Source organism: Xenopus laevis, chromosome 2S, assembly GCF_017654675.1.
Source record: "Xenopus laevis strain J_2021 chromosome 2S, Xenopus_laevis_v10.1, whole genome shotgun sequence".
In the NCBI taxonomy this organism is placed as follows: domain Eukaryota; kingdom Metazoa; phylum Chordata; class Amphibia; order Anura; family Pipidae; genus Xenopus; species Xenopus laevis.
Genome location: NC_054374.1, coordinates 31,847,717 through 31,857,208, shown reverse-complemented (window position 1 = coordinate 31,857,208; position 9,492 = coordinate 31,847,717).

The following is a 9,492-nucleotide window of genomic DNA, read 5'->3' as shown; positions in this document are numbered from 1 at the left end:
TCAGCAGCATGGTGTTCAGATGATAGTACCCCTGCTCCAGTGCACTTTTCAGCAAATAGGATGCATAGTCATTTTCCAATTTTACACTACTGCACAGCTCTGCAATGCTGCTTATTTTCTAAAGAGTTGCATCAGCCGTGGCAGAAACTTCACACCCACCAGTGAATAAGGGTTTTTTCGCCCTTTATAATTAAAGTCTTTTTCTCTCTTTGCAGGGACGCAGCAAAAAAAGACTAGAGGAGCAACAAACACAGTTAACTGGAAAGACTAAGCACTCATTTGCTTTAAGAAGAAGTCCACCGAAGTTTCAGGAAACGCACAGCTCCAAAAAGTTTGTCAAAGATATGCACTTCACCAGACTACCAAATAGTAGTAAAGATAGCTAAAAACGTTCACACGTTTCATGTTTTTAGTTTTATAACTGATAGTAGTGGCCAGGTGGAGTGGACAGTTTTGATCTGTTTGTTTTGGATTTCTCCTCTTGCTATGGACTTGGTGCTGCAGCACTTGGGTCACTGATGGTGACTTCTAATTTGTTTTCTTGATTAAAGGGGTGGTTCACCTTTAAGATAAGTTTTAGGGGCAGACTTATCAAGGGTCGAAGTGAAAATTTGAAGCAAAAATATATATTTTTTGAGAAGCTAAGCTTAGGGCTCGTCACTAATTTACAAGCAGAAAATCAAATTTGTCTGTACTGTAAGCTAATGCTACAGGACTGATTATTACTTTATTTTGCTAATTGCACTGGTTTCTAAGCTGCCATGTAGTAATTACATGTATTACTTACTAATCAGCCTTATAGTGTGACATTTATATTCTGTATGTACTGTATATTGTGAGTGGGTCCCTAAGCTCAGTAAGTGACAGCAGCACAGAGCATGTGCAGTGAATCAGCAGAAAAGAAGACAGGGAGCTACTGGGGCATCTTTTGAGACACAGATTTTTACTGCTAAAGGACTGTGGTTGCCTTGGGCTGGTAAAGAAGCCCAAAACGTAATGTACAACATTTCTAGCTACTTCTTTAGTTACACCTTAATTCTCCTTTAAGGACACCTGTATGGATGAAAATAGTCAGCAGATTCTCAATCCCTCCATTATATCTATGCTTATCCCTCTACCTTTCAATGATGATAATGCAGTGTCCCCTTCTAATTCTGTCTCTGCTACTCTCTCTCAGGACCCAGATGACTTTTTTCCTGATTCTTCAGGCTGAAACAAACAATTCAGCAAGTTTCACTGTTTTGTATCTAAAACAGCTGTTTTGGAAATTGGAAGTGGTCCCACAGGTTTAGGCTAGTATGAAGTCCTCCATACTTGCATCACAATGACATGTTGAAACTATAGCTTGATCCATTTCTACTGCTAACTCTCTCATTACCAAATGGAGCTAGTTTACAATGTGACCTGGGTTTAGTTAAGGTCAAGCGGCTGCTGGTTAGTGAATGACAGGGCTCACGTTTCTTATGTCCATTGAGAAGGGACCATATCCAAAGAGTCTCTATTGTCTATTTAGGTTTATAATGACTTACTATAGTTTATGTTCTCTGATCCTGATTGCTGAGTCTGATCTGAATGAGAAGGGGCAGGCTGTCCACTTCTGCCATGGGCTGTGCAAATGGGCATCAGAATAAGCGTTTATGTTTCCTTGTATATTATGTCCATAGCATTCACCATGGCATTTTCTTTATATACCAAACATATACAGCCCAAGCGGTGGAAGAATGTATGTTTTTAAACATTTTTCACAGGGCTTGAGAAAGCATCACCTAATAATACAGTCTGAAGAACATGCTGCAGTTTTAAGTCACGAGGATCAACACACTAACCTCAAAATGTTATTACATTAAGGAGCTTTACTCTAATATTCATCATTTTTCCTGCCAGAAAGGGAAGCAGATTTTTGCTCTCCCCATAGTCAATAAAAAAAGGTTTGGAAATTTTTCAAGCCACCGAACCAATTCTATTTAAATTCTTTTTCTTCCCTGAGTCAGAGTCGATTCAGTAAACTACAGTGATTACATTACAATATCTGTAGTGATATTTATCTGCCTTTCTTCAAATGGGTGTCTTCATTTACAAGGTGTTATTTATGTCTTGGTATATTATAAGTTAATCATGGAATGTATTCCTTGGCACAGCTTCCAGCCATTTATTTGTTAACATATTGTTCATAGCTGTTACAGGGGCCACTAAGAACGAAATTGTGTGTAGCATATGTCCATCACTGCTTTGGACCTCTTTTGTTCGATGCATTCCTACAATTCAGGACTTGTCTTAATTACAGATTTCCATGGGACATCAGCCAATCTACATCTGAGATGTCAACGGGGGTTCTTCCTGCTGTGAATCTGTGTGTGTTGGACGTTGAAATATAGAAAATGTTCCTTAGTTGTGGAGGAGAGCGCCAGACCAAACTTTCCCCGCTGTTTCTTCTTTGGCTAGCTCAGCCTCTCCATACTGGACAGAGCTCAGCTATCATTCCCATTGTCAGGAGGCTACAACGGGGACTGGCAGCACTGAGACACTCCTCAAGAGATTTGGAGATGCAAGATTTATTGTGCTTATTGTACTGTTATGTACACATAGATATAAGCAAAAAAATACCCATTCTCTATGGACAAAACTTCTCTCTCTCTTCACAGCTGAGTATTAGAAGTAAATGGCCAAGGGAAACTTAGTTTATGATGGTCCAAAAGGCATCCAACTATAACATCCTGACATCTTCCAAGAAAACAAATAACTAAGATAACGTTATATCTTTGAATGGGTATGTGCTTAAAATGTACTGATGTCCAAACGGAGGAAACAAAGATGATCAATGAGATGGGAACCAACTCAGTCTTTTAGATTCCCACAAGAACACAGAGAGCAATGGGGCTCATTTATTAAATATAAGCATACGCTGGGCAAAGGTTGGACCTACAGTATGTGACCATTTTAGCGCTGCAATGCGTTGATAAATGAGCCCCAATAACTTCACAAACGAAAAAGTGGTAGAAAGCAGTAAATGGTGCCAGCATGAAAGATAGCGCATCCTACATAAAAGTTCCTGGGTTACCAAATAAGGACTGTGATTGGCTATTTAGTATTTTGGTGGTATTTTATGGCTAGTTACCAAAACATTTTACTAAAGTGAAATTCAGTAAGAATGAAAAATAAACACAGTAGTATATTGACGCTTATACTGTACTTGTCCATATATTTTCTTTATAGGAACCACCATTTTCAAACCACTTAGGTGCAAAGGCTTCATGCTCAAAAGACTTTTCTAAAATTTTAATAAACCGAACAGGGAATTGTTAATAAAATGGTTAAATGTTACTGAGATACCATTATTTATATAGTATTGCAATAGCTTTGACAAAATGATAATGATAATGTCTGTTGAAAAATAACACTTAACTATTGTGATGTTGTTCTTTGGGTACTTATGATATGTAGCTTATTCTTCCTTTGTATTTGCTGGGGCTCATCCAACATACTGTGCACCTGTCCCAAGCTCCTAACATATATTCAACAGTTTCTCCTGCATACTGCCTTTCCGGTGAAAAAATGAATACCTCCCAATGAACCCAATCATTCTAATCACAAGTTTATTCTGTAAAAAAAAACAGATGTCAGTGCTATGACTGCTTTTGCTTCATGGCTGTATGAACTACAGGGCCCATTTACTTAGCTCGAGTGAAGGAATATAAGAAAAAAAACGTCGAATTTCGAACTAAAAATCTTTCGACTATTCGACCATTCGATAGTCGAAGTACTGTCTCTTTAAAAAAAAACTTCGAACCCCTAGTTCGCCACCTAAAACCTACTGAAGTCAATGTTAGCCTATGGGGAAGGTCCCCATAGGCTTTCTAATGTTTTTTTGGGTTGAAGAAAAATCGTTCGATCAATGGATTAAAATCCTTCGAATCGAACTAAGGATTTCCATTCGGCAGTCGAATATCGAGGGTTAATTAACCCTCGATATTCTACCATAAGTAAATTTGCCCCTACCTGTGCTATAGTATGAGTGGGCGATACATTTGTAAGGGAGGGACCTGTGCCTTAAATATGGAAGATAATTTGTATTAAATAGCTTTATCATATTGTGTAATTATTGTTAAAGAACACCCCAAATAATTCACTGGATATTTTAAACTTATTATTATGCTTTTTTTCATTAAAGTTTAGTACGTTTATGTTTGGAAGGGGTGTCATTGGCATAAACATTCTAAAACAAAAGACCTCAGGCCTTCCTCAACCATGTGGACATCAAAATATCTCTTGCAGGTCCTTCCATGTGTCTTCCAGGTGCTGGCTGCTGGCAAACTTAATATTAGGTCCTTGAATCCTTTCTTCATAACCGGTTAGATTCTTTGGGGAGAGAAGTCAGTTTGTTTTTTCTGAACTAAGAAGGATACCCTGAAAGAAATAACAACTATGCCTAAGGCAGAGGGCTGTCTAGTAAATTCCTGAACCCTTGTTCATGCTCGCTTAATTTGCTTCTTAAATTGTAAAACTAGGAAGCCATGTATGGCTCTGACCTACTGGAAAGTTTATTAACCAACACAATCACCTGTATAGCTGACTATTTTTTTACTAATAATTCTCACATAAAAGTTGTAAGATAAGTTTGGTAGGAAGACTTGAATACCACTGTATGCAAAAGATAGAACTTGCAATCTACAGATTTCTGAACCATCGCAAGTTAAGGGGGATGTCAGCCACATACTTTAGGGCTACCTATTTTATAAATAGAATGATGCTGTCCAATAAACATAACATTCTCACAATGCAATTAAAGGAATCTTCATTCTACTAAGACCCCTATATGGTAAGTGGGGGAAAGTGCGGTCACAAAAATTAGCTGCTTCTGGTCTTCCCTTTAAATTTTGAACATTGAGCATTCAATTGCTTGGCTCAAACTGCAATCTGCAAGGTATTTTTGCCCAGTAAAGGAAACTGTGTTTTGTTCAAGAAACACTTGTAAGTATTTATCTGGAGAAATAGACTGGTGTGCCTCCTGGTTGAAACACAGGAGGCTCCATGGGCTCAACTTTGCAATTAATGATATTTTATTTGCCCTTGCCTATACCTGCAGACTCATTGGGATGATATGTATGAAATTCCCCAATTATGGGACTATTTACGCCTGTCTCTTTCTCCTCCCTGTACCAGATAATTGAATTCTCTTTGTGCCCTTGTGGCCCTTGTAGCTCTTGTGCCAGATTGTTTGATCAGTGATCATTTTTTTCACAGTGCTGCAAACTTTTTTCTGGAGTTACCAGTGTCAAGTAAGGCAGGTAAGGAGAGGGGGTGTAGGAGCGGATCTGGGACAACAAGGATCAAAAGAACCAGGGCCCACTGGGTTTTTTCTTTATGTCCTGGCGACCAAGTCCGACCCTGATCTCTTATAAAATCATACACAGTATCTTTATTCCTGGTGTTCACCTAACATGTTTATTACAAGGTTACACAGCTAATAGGCATCCTGTCAATCATATATACCCATAGCTCATCATGACATCTAACCACTGGTTTTGGCTTTTGCAGGTTTGGGCAACTGTTCATCAGAAAATATGAATGATAATTTTGATCATAGTTCAAAGTAGCAAACCACAGTGTGCCATGGGTTAAGCATGTAAAAAAAAGTTAACAGAGCGCTAGATGATTAAGGCCCAACAGCCTGGCAAAAATATTTGCTTTAGGATTCACCTCTTCTCTATACTTAAAAGCAGTTCTTTGGGCACCATCTTATCACCCATGCCATGTTTATTATTATTCTATCTCTTAAAGGTGCAGTATACCCCCCTTTTCAACATGAGTTCATCAGTATTTGCGGTGAACAGACTTTTTGCCTATTACAACTGCAACAGCCAACAGCTATACAATGGATAGCATGGCAGCACAGCAGTTAGCATTTCTGCTTTTTCACATCTGACCTGGGCACTAGTTTTGTTGAGTTTTTATATTTTTCTGGTACAATTTTATTCCCATAATGGGGAAACATACTTTTAGGTTAAATTATTTCTGATATCCTAATAGTTATGTGCCTGTGGCAAGGAAAATAGACTGTAGCTCTACATCAGCAGGAATAAAATACATATCTTTCAGTCTCTGGTTTAGTAGTTGTTCGTGAATATATATAGTATCTTCCACCAGATGGAGCATTTACTTTACCCTCCATCATCGGAGCCAAAAGCTTTTTATGTTGGCTTAATTTACATAGTCTACATAACTATATTCAATGCCTTTTGATGTCCAGGCTCCCACCAGCACACCCCTCCTATGATTAACCAAAATTATTGGTCACAATAATTTTGTGTTGATTGCTAAAGCTCTTGCTTTCCAATATTTTCCCTGTACTGGGCCAATTATTTGACATTCTGGGACCAGGTTATATATAGTCTACATACATTTTCTCAGTGCCTTATTGTGTACTGCCTCCACCAGCACACCCCTCCTGTGATTAACAGACATTTTTGGTCAGACCCCTATTTTGTGCTAATTGCTGAGGCTCTTGCTTACCAAGTTTAAACAAGGAGTGGGTCAATTATTTGACATGTTAAGTTACCAAATTACATAAAAATAATGAAGTCATAGAAATAGATCCATGGAGCTTTTGAGTAAAAATAAAATCAATGACTAATGAATATGTAATAAATGATAAGTTAATGAAGAAGTGCATTAATGTCCTGTGTACATGTTCTGCCATATCTATCAGCTCATTTATTACATCATTTATTAGCAGTTCAAAAGCTGGAACACCACATTGTGGGACAATGCTGTTACAGATTTGAGGCTGGAATGCTTTATGTTTGTATCATTAGCACCGCAGAGCCTTGTCATTTCATAAGTATTTAGAAATTATTTTTATTTAGTCATCAACATCAACATCATGTCCTGCTAGGGCAGACCTAATCATTTTTGGGAATTCCCTAATGGGCTGTGAGTCTTGTGTCATTGTTTACTGCTAATGAATGATTAGAGTATTGAATTTGATTTTGGGTTTGCCTTTCTGTCTTTTTGAATTTAAATGTTAATACCAATGTATTTTTAAGTCATTGGATAAAGGTTACATTTGGTTTAGTCTATTCTTATTTATCTGTTTGGGTTACCTGCTCATGCAGACTATTCTACTACTCTCGTGGACCTGACAAAGATGCTGTGCACTGCAAATTCAGAATACTAGTCATGTCATATGCCATCACCCCCTGGTTTGACAGCATTCCCTGACCCCATTCTTCCAACAGTAGTTTATTATTTGCAAGGGTATATATTTTTTAAAAAACAAGAGTTTTTAGTAATAAGTTACTAAGCTACCATACATATGTCAATGTAATCCCCAAGCGATGGTCCTAATTACTGTATTTATCCCAGAACCAACCGTTCAAAAAGCCAGTGGATGAACATCAGCCAACAGGAGTAAAGGAAAGCCCTTGTATGACAAGGGATCCGAATAAGCGTCAGCCAGATTACACTGGTTTATGTTTAAAGATTGGCAGAATCAGATGTAGCAGTGATTGGGTGAGAAGCAATGAGTCAAGGCAGGGTAATGTAATATAATGTTATTAGCCAACTGGTAACAAGACATACTTTTGATTGACAGGGGTCCTGCTGGAGCAGTGGTGACAATTGGCTGTCTGGTTACCCTTGCTCACTCGACCCCTAGTGGTTGGGCCTCTGTGTACCTGAAATGCCAGAGCCTATTTTAATTCTCTGTCTGGAACTGGCTGGAGGTAGGTCTCAACAGTGTGTATGGGCTGCTATGGAAGCAGCATAGTAAAGTGGTCAGTTGGACTTACCCTCTGAGCTGGGATTCCAGAGTGTGGAAGGAGTAAAGTGGCCGTTTGGCTTGACCCTCAGAGATAGTTCTCCACAGTGTGGGCTTTTATGGAAACAGCATAATAGAGAGGCCAGTTAGCCTTGCATTCAGAGCTGGGCTCTCTGAGCTAGGTATCCACAGTGTGGAAGGGCTGCTACAGAAGCAGCAGAGTAGAGTGGTTAGTTGGCTTACCCTTGGAGCAGGGCTCTCTGGGCAGGGTCACCATAGCATGAATGGAAGCAGTAGAGTGGCCAGTTGGCCTTACCCTTGGAGCTGGGCAGCATGGTAAGTAGTTGGTTGACATTACCCTGTGAGCCAGGCATGTACAGCTGTAGGGGGGTCTCTAAAGAGCTGATGGGCTGCTACAGAAGATGTATGGTATGTGATTGGTTGACCTTACCCTCTGAGCTTGGCAGGGGCAGCCCCCAGAGCAAATGGGCAGGCTGACCTGCATTCAGTTGTTATTAAAAGAAGGGTAAGTTTGGTATCCAGGATGGAAACAAATTGTCTGCTATGTTAGCTTCATAGTCCACCACATGGGCAGAATGAGTGGTAATTTGTAGCAAAATAATGTCATGATTTCTTAGGTTAAGTCTCCTGGCCAATGGAATGTTCTAGTGGTTTTTGTTCTCTAGCAGTGAACTGTTTGGGCTGATATGGCAGTCCACCTAGTGAGAAATTTGCCTTGCTGTAACATGTCCAACAATTGTACATCTACAGGGGGTTAGATGGCCATTCCGGCAATTGCACATGGTCATAGATTATTTTAGATTATTTCAATGAAGAAATGTATTTATGATATTTAAAAAAGATATATGTGTATATATATGTGTATAAATACCATACGGTTATTTCCCAAAGGAAAAATTGTGTATATTTTGTGAATATTTAATTTATTGTTAACTAATAACCAATAGTTATAAAGTTATGATGGGGACGAACCTAACTGAAGGTTTTCAGTTTGGCTCGTTGTACTGCACAGGAAATTTTAGAAGAGGGAGAAAGGAGGTTCTCTCCTGTGACTGCACAGTGGGTTGATTGATACAGACGCTGCTACTGATTAAAAGAGAAGAACTGTTAAACAGCTGGATTTCAGCATAGAAAATTACATTCATTCATACTTTTTGAAGAAACAGGTAACTGTGATGAGTTTATTAGGGGTTTCTGTGTTATGTGGGACTTTTATCAAATTTTGGTTTGGAAGCCAGAGTTCCACTTTAATTAAGGTTTACCATGGTCCTTAATTGTACTTTAAATAGATATTTCTCAGAGTGTCATTTACTCACATGTCACATAATAACAGAATATCATTTTGCTTTCCTCTTTCTATATTTGACCATGGAGAGTTGTTTTTCTTATGCACCCATGTGCTCCATTTGACAAAGGCATTAAACGCTGTTGTTTTCTGTTAATTATAAAGTGATGGAATGGAAAACCTCAGTAGGGTATATATTGACATATATTTGCATTGGGATAGTTATATACTCCTTCAGATAGTATCAAATTTAAGATACGGAAAATGTGAATTAAATCTCTGCCTTCATTGCAAAAGTGGAGGAGGTGGACTTTGGATACTGCCTGTGCTCTTCTCATTGTACAAGTATGGGATCCGTTATCCAGAAACCTGTTGTCCAGAACTTTCCAAATTATGGAAAGACTATTTCCACTCTCTCTGTAATAATAAA